General features: G+C 57.6%; 1 protein-coding gene across 3 annotated transcripts in view; it reads left to right on the forward strand.

Moving 5' to 3' along the window:
* TWIST2 (twist family bHLH transcription factor 2) overlaps positions 1–13,107 on the forward strand; it is a 39,849-nt gene that overhangs the window by 2,905 nt on the left and 23,837 nt on the right. Inside the window, exon 2 of one of the 3 annotated variants that reach the window (XM_090269770.1) lies at positions 935–1,105. The exons of the other annotated variants lie outside the window; for them this stretch is intronic. The gene's annotated coding sequence lies outside the window, so the exon portion shown is untranslated. Of the gene's footprint in view, positions 1–934; positions 1,106–13,107 lie in introns of those variants that run through there. 3 annotated transcript variants of the gene reach the window in all.

A 13,107-nucleotide genomic window follows, 5' to 3' on the forward strand; every position in this document is an offset into this window, starting at 1 on the left:
TTCAGGAAATGGTATGTGATCACAATGTCTCTCCTGTGAGAGGTCTGTGCACACACACACACACACACGGAGCTGTGTCTAGATGAACATCAGCAATGATAAAATGTCTAAAATTGTCCTTTGATATAAAGAGAAACACAGGAAATTGTTGAGCTGGTGCTGATATTTTTCCTAACTTTCTTCTTCGGCCTGGTATTCAAAAACCGGGAGACAATAAATCAGGTGTCTGGGCAGTCAGCTGGGTTCATCTCATGGAAAACTCTGAGGGCTTTTCAGTATTTTCATTAAACGCCTGAGCTTCAGGAGCAAGGTCTCAGGCGTCTGGTGTGCAGAGGGGGAGGACGGGGACGGTCACTTACCGGGCCCTTCTTCCCTCTTCTTTCCTGCTTTGTGGTTAAAGAAAACATCTTCTCTAACTTTGCAAAGTCTGCACAGATATTCGGCGGGCTGCTATCCTCAACAAAATAGCTTGTTTTTCTCCTAAAATGTGGTTCCTTTAAAGAACAGAGTGGGGCCCTCTCAGTATCCAGTATGGGTAAGGCTTTTCCTCCCTCCTGAAAATCCACTTCTTGGAGGTGTGTGTTCGCTGCTGTAATCGGAATGCCTGCTGGTCTCAAAAGAAAGTGAATTCCTCGTAGAGAACGGAAATGCAGCATTTCAGTAGAGCTTTTGATTGGTCAGAAGCCGCAGGATGAAAGGCTGAGCTACCTGAACTAGAAGTCATGTGTTATTATGAAATGCCTATCGGGAAGCTCCGATGTAGGGAGCTGACCTCCGTTGTGTGGCTGTTCCCTTAGATGTCACTGTGAAGTCTGGTGATCCGGCGGGCCGGAGTCGGGGCTCGAGGGCAAGGAGTGTGCGAGGGGCCGTGGGAGGTCAGCTGAGCCAGAGGACTGCAGTGAACTTGACTAAGGATGCTACTGTTTTCAAACAGGTCTCGAGCCAGCAAAACCTGCGTTTTCATCTTCCCTGTACGACTGTGTCCTGTTGCCCGGCACAGAGCTGGCAGAGCAAACTGTGCGCAGAGCACCGTGACTCCTAGTTTCAGTTTAAGTCTGGGTTTGAAAAAAACAAATACTTTAATAAACCAATTTTAAAGGCTGAACTTTTATGACAGTCTTTAAGCTTCATATATATATTAATCTATTCTCACTGGTGTCTTTAAAACCCCGTGAATGCGTTCTGGAATGTCTGTTTATATTTGTGCCCTTTCATGGGAAACGCTAAACATTCGGCACAAGGCAAGCCAGAGACAGAGCTCTCCACCGGCAGAGTTCACGAACGAGGCCATAAAACTCCGCGGCGAGATGAACGTGTTGCTGCGGCCAAGAAGCAGAAAGCCGTAAAGAAGGAGTCGACTCTACGAGGTGCACACATGGATTCGTTCAAAGTAAAGCCGAGATGAAACCCTGAAAACAGGCTGTGCTTAAAAAGATGTTCCCCGCGGCCACCTGGGGCTGTGCACGCGACAGAATGGTGTGGAGTGGGGCGTGCGGGCTGGAGGGGGCCCGGGGCCCGCTTCCTGGCCGTGACGCGGCAGGGCAGCGGCGCCAGATGCTCCCGTGGGGGGACTGAGTGACGAGGGGCACAGGGTCTCTGTGTCTGATTTCTTACACCGTCATGGGGGTCTACAGAGATCTTAAAATATGTTTAAAAAAGTTATTCCACAAGAATTAACATTTTTCTGTATTCAAATGAACAAATTCTATCAGGAATGATTACAAAAATAAAAACTTCTTTACAGAGTATGAGGACTCTCAGCGTATCCCCATATAGAATGAGTTAGAGGTGGTTCTTTAAATTTCTTAACTAGTAGGATTCCAGAAATCCAAGGAAAAATACCAATTGGTGCATTTATTCCTATACTCATAAAGAAAATTTTTTTAAAGAAGTTTTAGAAATATTTACCTGAAACGGGCACATTTGCTTGTAACTAAGTCTGTATTCACTTATATCACATACACAGGCAGACGCACACTTTTCTAGAGATAATGACTTGTAAACATTATTCATTAAGCAGTGTAGACTCTAAGGGCTTAGCATTTAGAGTAATACCCCGAGGGAGCAGGGGTGCAGGGGAGAGGGGGAGGGAGGGGGAGAAAGAAAGATATCAGATCCTTAGCTCCATCATGGTTATTTAAAATTAATATTCGTTTGTCCTTAGGAGTGTGTTTTGTGTCGGGGTCAGTAGTAAACCTTTGGACGCAGTTTAGTTACATGAAATGTGCCTCAATGTCATGTGAGTTTTGGAATGAGATAGGGTGACCTGGGGTTGGAGAACGATGTGACGTCCACGCTGCCGTGAAACGAGGCACCGTGGGGTTCACCTCCGTGGTCACTAGTGGCTGTCACGTGAGAAAGAGACGCGTCAGATGCCGAGAAGCCGCTGTAGAGCTTGATTCTGACGCGAGAGAACTCTTCCCCGGTTAGTTGAAAATAGAGTCGTTTGGAACCCAAACAGTGTTTTACACGCTTTGAATGCCTGTTTTATTGTGTCCGTCACTTGAATGTTTAGGACGGTACGATCCTGGGGTGATGTGTGAGAAGGCACATGACCCAGACCCACATGCGTGCCGTCCGTTGGGCCGTGCGTGACGCCTGGGTTCCTGCCGCGGTATCGTGTCCCTTTGTCATCTGACCCGGGGAGGTCGATGACTCGCTTCGCCCGCTGTCCCCAGTAGAATTGTGATTTCACTCCGCAAACCCCAAGAGTGGTGTCTTGAACACGGACCCGTCCCCCTTCCTTTGGGGCAGAATTTCTCCGTCAGTGAAATGAAGGGCAGGGTGGAGCCCAAAGGACTTTCAGTTTTCAAGCTCAGCTATTCTAGAAAATATTCTTTCTTCTCAGCTCACAGTCAGCCTTTCAAAAGCAGCCGTCGGCCTCTTTGCGGTGGGGGGCGGGGAGGGGATGATAAATTCAGTGATGTCTGGTATTGGATTTGCGTTTCTCACGCTTTGATGGTGAGTTCACATTTGTGTTCCTGGCATGCAGGGCTGGCGTGTGACTGACGGGAAAGGTTTAGGGGGAGAGAAAAAAACCCTTGATTTTTATTAACCCTTTGATGGTCATTGCCTCTCAGACCTCTGCCGGCAGCTGAGGCCCGTGGTGTGGTCACTGCCCAAGCCCTTCCAGGACACCGGGCAGAGTGGCTTGGGAAGGACCTCCGACGGCCGGTCCCAGCCTGTTGCTTGTGGGGGGCAACGCAGGGGCCTTTCTCTGGCTCCCCCCCAGAGAACACACGCCCAGACTTGTGCTGTTAATGCTGTTTTTCTGCGCCGTACGCAGGAAGTGCCACCTTGGCCTTCCCGTTGCATTCTCTGCGAGTAGGTCCCTCTCCTTACGAGACTCGAGAGGTTTCTGCCTGCTCCAGAGGCGAGTGGAGGCTCCGGGAGAGGGAGCTTGAAAAAGAAACACTCCCTGAGAGAAAACACATCCCGTGGTTTCCAGCCCCGCTCGGCTGCCGGGCGGATGTCTCCGCGTTCTGCTCTGCCCGGCCTGTGTGTCCCTCCGATCGTGAGGCCTGGGGATCAGTGCTGAGCTGCTCTGTCCTTCTGGGAGCCTGGTGCCTTAGGTGGCCTGGCTGTGCAGAGCTGCAGAGGGACCCGGAATCACAAGTCGGGGCCTCTGTCCGTTTCTGGGCCTGGGGCTGGGAACTGCCTGCTGCCTCGTCCTCGGGGTCTCTAACTTGCACCCGGAGGAGCAGTAACCGGGCAAGGTGACCTGGCGGGCTCAGCAAGAGCTACCGACGCTTCCTGGGTCACGTCCAGAAAGCCCGTGTGAGTGTGACTTCCCAGCCTGGGTGACCGTTGGTCAGGCACTGACTGTGTCTTCAGGAGACGCCTGTGTCACTGGGAAGCCGAGGCGGGAGGAAGAGGTGTCCTTTTCTTTACCAAACTGATGAACGTCTTCACCGGAGCTCAGCGCCCCGGAACTGACACCACCCCACACCGTGTGCTGCGTACCCACTGGCTCCTAGTTATTCCTCCAAATGCACCCAGACACCTGCGTCCCCTCACTCGTGATATCTGAGCGGAGGCGGGGACATAGCGGAGAAGGAGCGGGTCCTGCGTGTGCTTCTTCTGTCTGGCGAGCGTCTGGCCTCCAGCCCCGCCCTCTGCCCTCTGCCCCCTCCCCCAGGACACGATCTCGTTTGTTCTTTAGCTGAGACCTCATTTTATTATTGTTATTGTTGTTCGCTGAAGTCCACCTGGGGGTTGGCATTGTGATAAGTGATAAGGGGCGACCCAAAAGCCCAGCGTCAAGTCCCAGCGGTCGCCCCGTCAGATGGGGGAGGGGGGGCAGGGCGGGGGGGGCTTGCCCTCAGGACTCTCTGAGCTGAGCATTTCTGGAAAGTCTGGAATTTCGGGGCAGCTAAGGAATAGATGTGCCCCCCTACCCCCGCTGTGTGCTCCTTAGCAGGCTACACTCCTGTTTTCTAAGAAAGTGGTCCCCTTGTCTCCAGGACAGAAGTGCCCTCAGTGGGAAGCTGTGCCCTACGAAACTGGTGGGTTGTTTTCGTTGATTTCTCTTGTGCAAAGTGACCTGCTTAGATGGCCCCCAAACGGCCCATGGCTCACGGGGAAACCCTCCGTGGTAACTGTGGGGCAAAGGGTAAGCCCACTTTGCTGGATGCTAAATCACTGCCCGTTCCGAAACTCTCCTGGGCTGTTTTTGAGGACAGAGGTTTTCTTTTACTGCAACGATAAGGAAAAGGCATGGATGAGGGTGTATTTACCCGCTCGTTCCAACCATCACTATTACGCTATATCCGTCTCTGTGTGCGTATGTTTCAAAAATGAACGATTTCATATAATTTTATTGTCGAGCAATTTCGTCTCCTTGTGTGTCTCCAGTGACACTAAACACGGGCCTGTCACCTACAGCTTATGGTGTGAAGAGGGTGCTGTTCTCAGGAGCGGCAAAGTCAAGGGGAAGACGAGGGGTCGGCTGGGAAGAGCAATGTGGAGTTTCCTGAGCCGTGGGGCAGGTGAGGGGACCCGGCAGGGGCCTGCCACGGGAGGACAGAGGCCTTCAGGACCAGTGCCCTGCCTGCCTTCCCAGAAAAGGGACACTGTAGAAACTCCCACAGGGCCTCCTCCGCGCTGCCGCGGTGATGCCCAGGAGGAGGTCCCCCGGGCCGCTGCGATGGGACAAGGACCCGTGGTGGCTTTGCTGTCCTTTTGTTCTCAGGCATCGACGTCACCCTACAAGGGGGGGCCGAGAAACCCCATAGGCGGCCCCGACCTGGGAGGAGGCTGTCAGTCACCAGGTGCTTAGGGGCCGGAGCAGTGGAGGTCCCTGGGCAGGGCCTCGGGTGGCGGGGACAGCTGCTGCTCCGTCGCCCTCATACTTCCCGGGCCTCCGAGGGGACGGCCTGCAGGCCCCGCCGCCGCAGGCTGAGCGTGCGCCAGGGTTAATGAAAGGAGGTGATAACTCAGGGTTCATTTCCTCCTCCTGGACTCGGAGCCGCAGGCAGCACCCCGCAGCCACCTTCCTCTCAAGAAGCGTTGGCTCACCGAGGACGGCCAACGTCCAGGGGAAGACCACCGCGCCCACCCCGCGGTCCGCAGGGGGCACGGGGGCCTGGCTCAGCGGAGGAGTCCCAGCCACGGTCCCTCCGGCGCAGCGCAGGAACGGCGGCAGACGGGACTCCCACGGGCGACAGCGGCTCCTCCTGGCTCGCTCCGAGAACGCGGCCACGGTGGGGGGGGAGGCCGGGGGCCAAGCCCTCGGACTGTCAGCTCGTGCTGGGCGCCGTCCGAAGGTTAACAGCGCTGCCGCGTAACACGAATCACAGTCTCACTTTTTCTAACGGGAGAGGGACAGGGGCGTGGGGACCAGCCGGGACGCTGGGGCGGGCTCCCGGGCGCGCTCTGTGCCCGCTGCTGCCCTGCAGGCTGTGGCCTGACGCTGCCGTTTGTGGACGCTGCGCACTGAGCGCTGGTCCCTGTCGTGACGACATGTCCTCGGTGTGACTGCCCGCGGTGGGTTTGGCAGCCGACTGAAGTCATTGTTTCCAGGACGAACCACGTGTCTTTCTTTCCCTGAGGACTAAGCATCTCTGACGGCCGTTCTTCTATTTTGGGAAATTTTAATGAGACAGAAACCAAAGGCTGTTGCCTGGGCAGGAGGAGGCCGGCTCCCCCAGTTCATCTGCCGGGCAGAGCCGTGGTCTCGTGCTGTCTCCAGAGCGAGGCTTCGCGTTGTGGCCACGGAGGGGCGGACGCGGCTCGGCTCTCAGTCCCAGGGGCCTTGTGGACTTTTTGATCTTCTTTTTCTTAAGTAAGTCCCTTTGACATGTCATATAATAATGGCTTGGTGAAGATGAGCTCCTTTAGCTTCCCCTTGTCTAGGAAGCACTTCCTCTGCCCTTCCATTTTAAATAACATTAAAATGGCAATACACTCACAACTCTCAACAATTGAATCTGAAAAACAAACTAAACAAACAACAAGAACAGAAACAGAATCATAGGTATGGGGATCATCTGGAGGGTTATCAGCTGGGAGGGGGAGGGGGAGAAATGGGGAAATGGTGCAGGGACTGAGAAGCATAATCGGTTGGTACAAAACAGACAGGGGGAGTTAAGGATAATATAGGAAAGGGTGAAGCCGAAGAAATTACATGCATGACCATGGACATGAACTGAGGGAAGGGTGGACCAGGCAGAGGGGGGCAAAGGGGAAAAAATTGGGACAGCTGTAATAGCATAATCAATAAAATATATTTTAAAAATAAGTCTTTGTTGTCTGAGGCCAGTCAGAGCCTCCCAGGCCTCGGTTCCCCCATCAGGCGTGAAATCCTGGCGGCCCTCCAGTGGGGACCGGCTCAGAGCCCACAAGCCCTTGGTCCCCTCCCGGGTGCCTGCCCCTCACCATTGCAGACGGCGGCTCCCCACGGGCGCCCTTGTGCTGTGGTGGCATTATTCCGGTGGCCGGAAGGAGAGACGACTCACGTGTCCGCCGGCTGGGGGGGGGGGGGGAACGGAACCAGTGTCCTGGCTGTGCGGGATTGTTCCTCGGCCGGGAGACGGGCAGCATGCTCCTTCCTGCTGCCACCTGGGGGGACCCAGAGCTGTGGCGCTGAGTTCACGAAGCCAGACCCGGACGACCCAGTATCATGTGATTCCACGTAAATGAAATACCCGGAACAGGCGGAAGTGCCTCGTCGCCGCCAGGGTCTGGGGTGGGGCGGGGGTAGGACGGGTCCGCGGCTGCGGGATTTCTGTTGGGGCCGCGGAAGGTTCTGGAACGAGATAGGGATGATGTGTGCACAGCAGTGCAACTTTTTCCCACCGACCTGTGTACTTTAAAGTGGTTCAAGTGATAGATTTTATGTTTTACCACCAGAAAGAAAACTCGCATGACTCAGTCTCTCTGGTAACCGGAGGCGGGACCCTAAGCCTTCAGCTCCTCCCCCCTTTCCAGAGACGCTGTCCCGTTTGTCCACGGGACTCGGCGCGTGTCCGGCGCCACGCATGTGGTCAGGTCGCGCCTCAGTGACAGCCTTTTCCTTTTGGAACCTCTTCCCGTGTGTTCCCTGAAGAAGGCGCCGCAGACAACTGTGACAGCACCCTGCTGCGTTAGCCGCCCCGATGTCGGGGACGTGTCCCTGGCGCCTCTGGGAGCCCCCACTGCCGTGGGAGACAGCGTTCTTGCACTTGGGGGGCCAGGACAGGAGAGAGTGGCCCCCGGGTCCTGCAGCGCCCACATCGGCCCAGCAGCGGGCCCCCCAGAGCCAGACCGTCTCAGACTGGTGCCAGGAGGAGAAGCGCTCGAAGGGTTAATGCCACCATGATACTGAGAAGTGGGGCTCTGGCCTTTGGTGGCTCTGTCTGGGAACAGAGTGGAAGGCAGTGCTGTCCCCAGAGAGAGGGACATGGGGCAGGAGGGGCCCCAAACCCTTCAGGGCCCATGGTGAGGGGGGTTCTCTCCTCCCCCATCGCTGTTCCCTGTGCTGCCTGAGCCACCTGTGCGCTGGGACCTGCCCACGAGGGACAGGCAGGACAGCGCCCGTGCCCCACGGCCCTCCTGATGCTGTGCCGGGAGCCCCAGGGGACCCTCACAGGCAGAGACCCAGACAGAAGGCCTGGGCACTCAGAGCAGACCCCGCAGAAGCTGCCCGGGAGGGCCAGGGCAGAGGGCAGAGGGAAACTTCGGGGCAGAGGCTGCCGCTGTCTCCTGCCCCGTCCTCTGGTCCCAGCAGACACCCGTCAGGGGTGGGGGGCAGGTGCCCCGGAGCTGCTGGGGGGCTCCCGGTGGGGGCAGAGGACAGCACTCGGTGCCGCCGCTGCCCTCGTTCAGTTGTGCTGTGGGCCTGACCGGAGCCTGGGTCACCCCGACCTGTCTTGTCTCAGGTCCCGTCTGTCACCACCGCCACGTCCCCAGCAGTGACAGCCGACAGGCTGCCCGGCACAGGTGTGTTCCCGGGGACACTGCTGTCCTCTCCGGCAGCTCTGCTTCTCGGTAACTGAGCTGGGCTCTTCCACGTCCACCGCTGCCACGTGCTCGGGACCCCGCAGCCAGCACGTCTGTCACAACGGGGTTAGCAGAAGGGGAGCTGCGTCCTCGGACTGTCCAGCTGGCCTTCAGAAATGCCACTGAGGTGACCGGAAGTTGGCACCCTGGAGTGCCCAGTGGGCCGCTCCCACCCACCTCTGCCCTGCTCGTGGTCCCCAAGGCTGGCTGGGCACAAGCGTCACCATCGTCACTCACCCAGCTTCTCCCTCGAAACATCTGTCACCAGAGCCAATAGGAAAGCAGGCTTCCTGGCGGACGCTGGTGGACGCCTTGGCGTTGCCCCATTGAGGCCCCGTAGCCCCGCCTGCAGTGCGTGGCCCCGCCAAAGAGGGAACATGGAGGGACACCTGGGGACCGTCCCACAGGTGTGACATTTACCGTCGTCAGTTCAAAGCCTCTGGGTCCTAGAGCTCGTCCTTCAGCGTACGGCAAGCACACGTCAGAGAAAAAGAATAATTTTGACTACTTTAAAGTTTTAAACTTCTAACTAAAGAAAAATGTCCGATAATCAGAACTCTAACTGGACCGGGAAGGAAGTGCCTGCAGTCTGTTTTACAGTGGATCGGCACTCTCAAACCTTCAGAGGGAGAAAGGGCCGTTCCACAGCAGAAAGAAAGGAAGACTGTGAACTCACAGAGGAAGACATTCAGTGGCCGAGACGTGCACATAGTGCTGAGCTTCAACAACAACCAAAAAGGTGAAAATAAAGTGGGAGGTTGTTGTTTTTTATTCAGTTGGAACCGTGTAAGGATGCCCCAGTCCCGGCCCGTGAGCAGGTGAATCGTGACATCCTTCTCAAGAGGTTCTCAGAGGCAAGACAAGATTTATAAACAGGAGACCCGTTGAGTGGCGGTTCTGCTTTTTGGGGTCTGTCTTGAATGAAGCGTGTGGATCCGTCAAGCAACGAGGGAACTCACACCAGCTTTGCCGACGTTACTGAAACGTTGCCTGATCACGTCGTGGGTTGTGCAGACGGCGAAGGTGTGTGTCACACACGGGTCTTTGACGCTGTGACGGGAATGGCTCGGGGCGGGGGGGGGGTGGCAGGTCACCCGCTCCCAGGTCGGAAGTCCCACGTGTCTCGGGAGAGGCAGGTGTTACCTGCACCAGACATTTCCAACCTTTTCCACCTCACGGCGTGCAGACTAACTGCTATCATTCGGTGGCATCCCGAACAATATATTTTTTGTCAGTCTGACAAAAAAAAAAAAAAAAAAAAAAAAGATGCAACTTTGATTCGTGCGCCCCGTCTGGCCCTCGCTGTGCGAGCTGTTGGCGCGTCGGGGTCTGAGCCTCGCAGGGGAGGGCGGGCGGCGCCCTGACCCACCCGTCAGGCGAGGCCCGTGGGAAACGTTCTGCTGGTGCACAGGTTGGCAGTCGCTGCTCTGGACCAGAATGTCATCGGAAGGTCTTTCCTTCCCTTCTCATCCGTCTCATCGCTCTTCTTTCTTTTCCAAATTTTCCGCCCTCACCAGGTATGACGTTTGCGATCAGGGAAAACCAAGCAGTGCCTCCTGAAGGTGGGGCGGGACTCCGTCCCAGCCCCCCCAGCCCCCAGCCCCCCCCCCGCCGTGCAGCAGTGAGTGTCCCCCCACCCCAAAATGCCTTCACATTTTCTCTTTTTTAAAAAATAATTTATTTGTTTATTTGTTTGCTTATTTATCTGTTTTTATTTTATTTTATTTTTTTGAAATGGTATTCATCTTTATTTTTATTTATTTATTTATATTTTTGTATTTTATTGATTATATTGTTACAAGAGTTCCAATTTTCTCCCCCTTACTCCCCTCCCCCCAACAACCCCCTCCCCCAAAAATCCCCCCCAAGTCCATACCCATGGTTCGTGAAAAATAACTATCCCTCCCTCTCAGATATTAAAACCCTTTGTATTTATCTGTTTTTAGAGAGAGGAGGAAGGAGAAAGGGAGGGAAGCATCACTGTGTGGTTGCCTCTCACTTGCGCCCCCAACTGGGGACCTGACGTGCAACCTGGTCATGTGCCCTGACTGGGAATCGAACCGGCGACACTTGGTTCACAGGCCGACGCTCAATCCACTGAGCCACAGCAGCCAGGGCCACATTTCCTTACTATAATGGCCTTGGTCCCTACAGAAGTCGTATAAGGAAGTGGCCTTCCAAATACCGCTGTGTCTGCTGCTCGCCACGCGGAAGACCCCGCCGTCGCTGGCCCACGGCGCCTTGGGTGTCAGGATAGTTCGGTGCCAGCGTGTGTCCCCGCAGCCCGCCTGGCCCCCGACGGCCTCACAGGCTGGCCTCTGCGCACAGCCCTTGATGACGTCTCCTCCGCGGGTGCTCACCCCCCCCTGTTCCGTGGCGCCCCGCTGGTCTTTATCTTCTCCTTCTTCTCGATGTCCTGGGGTACCTGTTCTCCAGCGCAAGCCACTCCCGATGGTGGGAGCGCAGTGAACGCACTCTTCGCTGACCCGCCAGGCAGGAGGGGCCGGGGAGACCTCTCCCAGCCCCCAGGGTGCTGTGCTCCCCAGTCACTGGGAGCAAATTCTAGTCCCGCCCTTCTGGCTCCTGGCCTCCCACAGGCGACCAGCAAGAGTTCAGGACTGAAGGAGCCGGTGGAGCTGCCAGGGGAACCAACCCCTCCCCGCTGAGGTCAGGACCCCCAGACCCTGGGCGCCCCCATAGCGTCTGAGTCACCCCTGCACCCCCCGGGCCCCACCAGCTGACGTCCCAGGCTCCCAGTCTCCTTTCACGCCCTGGCTGCACCGATGTGTTGTTCTGGCAAATTCTGGGCCTGCGCTGGCCAGATGACCAAATACTTTTCAGAACGACGGCTGAGCTATTTGTACGCTGCGGTCACGCGGGGAAGGGGCTGAGGTTCCCAGGAGGGAACTTGCGGCCCGCACCTTCCCTGGCCGGGTCCCCTCCGGCCCACAGCCATCAGCTCGCTGAGCCGCGAGCCGTGCGCTCCTGCTCAGTCCGGCCACAGCTGCCTCTTGCTGCGGAGACGCAGAGAAACCAAGAGGTTAAGGCCGGCCGGTCCCTGCACGGGCCCCCCGCATGAGTCAGCCTGGGGAGGGGTGACTCAGAGCCGAGCTTTCTGCTTTCTGGCTGCAAGGAAACAGACAGGGCAGGGAGGCTTTCATGGGCTGCCAGGACTCCTGGGCGGGGCGGCTCCCAGCTCCCGAGGGTGAGCCTGGGTGCAGGCTGCCGGGGCCAGGGCCCCCTGGGGCCGGGGCAGAGAGGCCGAGAAGGCTGGGTTCGGGGTGCAGGCCTTGCCTGCTCTGCAGAGATGCTGGTCCAGGGTCCCCCGCCTCCGGGTCCACCTGCCCTGGGGTACATCTGCCCCTGAGTTCACCTGCCCGGGGTCCACCTGCCTTGTCCTTCATAGGCACACAAGGAGCGCCGTCCCCTGTCCTGCAAGCCGCCCGCTCAGGAGGTACCTGTCAGGAGCATCCCCACAAGAAGTCGCTGTTCTTGGAGCTCCTGTGCTCTGAGGAAGGGGGTCCTTGGGGTCTTCCCCCCTCAAGACCTTCTCCGAGGTCTAGAGGGAGAGGCACGGGGCCAGGTGGGGCCCTGGCGTCCATGGGAGGGTGAAGGGCTCCAATGGGCCCCCGGGGAAGCCAGATGCCAGCTTGGCTGCAGAGCAGTGGGGGGCTCCTCCCCCTTCCCCTGCCAACAGTCAAGGGCATAGAGAGGGCACAAGGGGGGCAGGGGACAAAGGCACTGTGTCTGGGCGGCTGAGCTTGGGTGCCAGCCTTCCTGGGTCCCTGCACTTGGCAAAGAGAGTTATTTTAGCCCTGGAAAGGGCCCTACGACGAGGTAGCACTCACTCCCATTTCCCAGGTGGGGAGACTGAGGGCCGAGGCAGGCCAGCCGCAGGCAGAGCCAGTGCAGAGCCAGGCAGTCTGTGCCTTCGGCGGACTGTCTGACAACCAAGGGTGCCCTCTACGTCCCGTGGGGCCCCGCTGCTGTTCACGCGACCCGCTGTCACACGGGAGGTCGGTTTCAGATGAGCTGCGGTCCCCGCATGCACGTGGCGCTCCCCTGGAGAGAGTGTGAGAGCGGGGCCTGGGTCCCGGCTGGCACTGGGGCACTTCCTGCGCCCCTGCCCTCTGCGGGTGGGGGCTGTCCCTGCCTCCCGCTCCGCCCCACGTGCCCAGGCCGTTCCATGCGGTCAGGGTGCAGTGCGACAGGCCGGCCGTGTTCAGCCGGGACACGGAAGCCCTGGCCTCTCCTGGCATGGGGAGTCCAGCCACACACCCACAGATGGAGCCTTTGAACCCAGGGGCCCGAGGGGCACGGTGACCCTGGGCTTAAGTAGGGTTAGAGTTGGCTGGTTCGGAGCTCGTCTTCCTGCTGCGGCATTGGGAGCACGCTGCTCCCCACAGGGACCCTCACCGCCTTCCACGTGTGTGCTGGGGACGGTAAGCAGACGTCACACTGTCCCTCAGTGAGGACCCGCCCCCACCCGCCGCCCCGGCCACACAGCATGAGCGTGTGAGCAAACACGCGTCCCAGCAGAGGAGCACCGCTATCGCCACGCAGCGCCCGGTGGGGACAGATGGGCCCGTCCTCCTGGCCTGCTTCTCGGGACCTGCGGCTCCTCTCTCC

Source organism: Furipterus horrens, unplaced genomic scaffold (genome assembly GCF_987537825.1).
Source record: "Furipterus horrens unplaced genomic scaffold, mFurHor1.1.pri manual_scaffold_1, whole genome shotgun sequence".
NCBI classification, from domain to species: Eukaryota; Metazoa; Chordata; class Mammalia; order Chiroptera; family Furipteridae; genus Furipterus; species Furipterus horrens.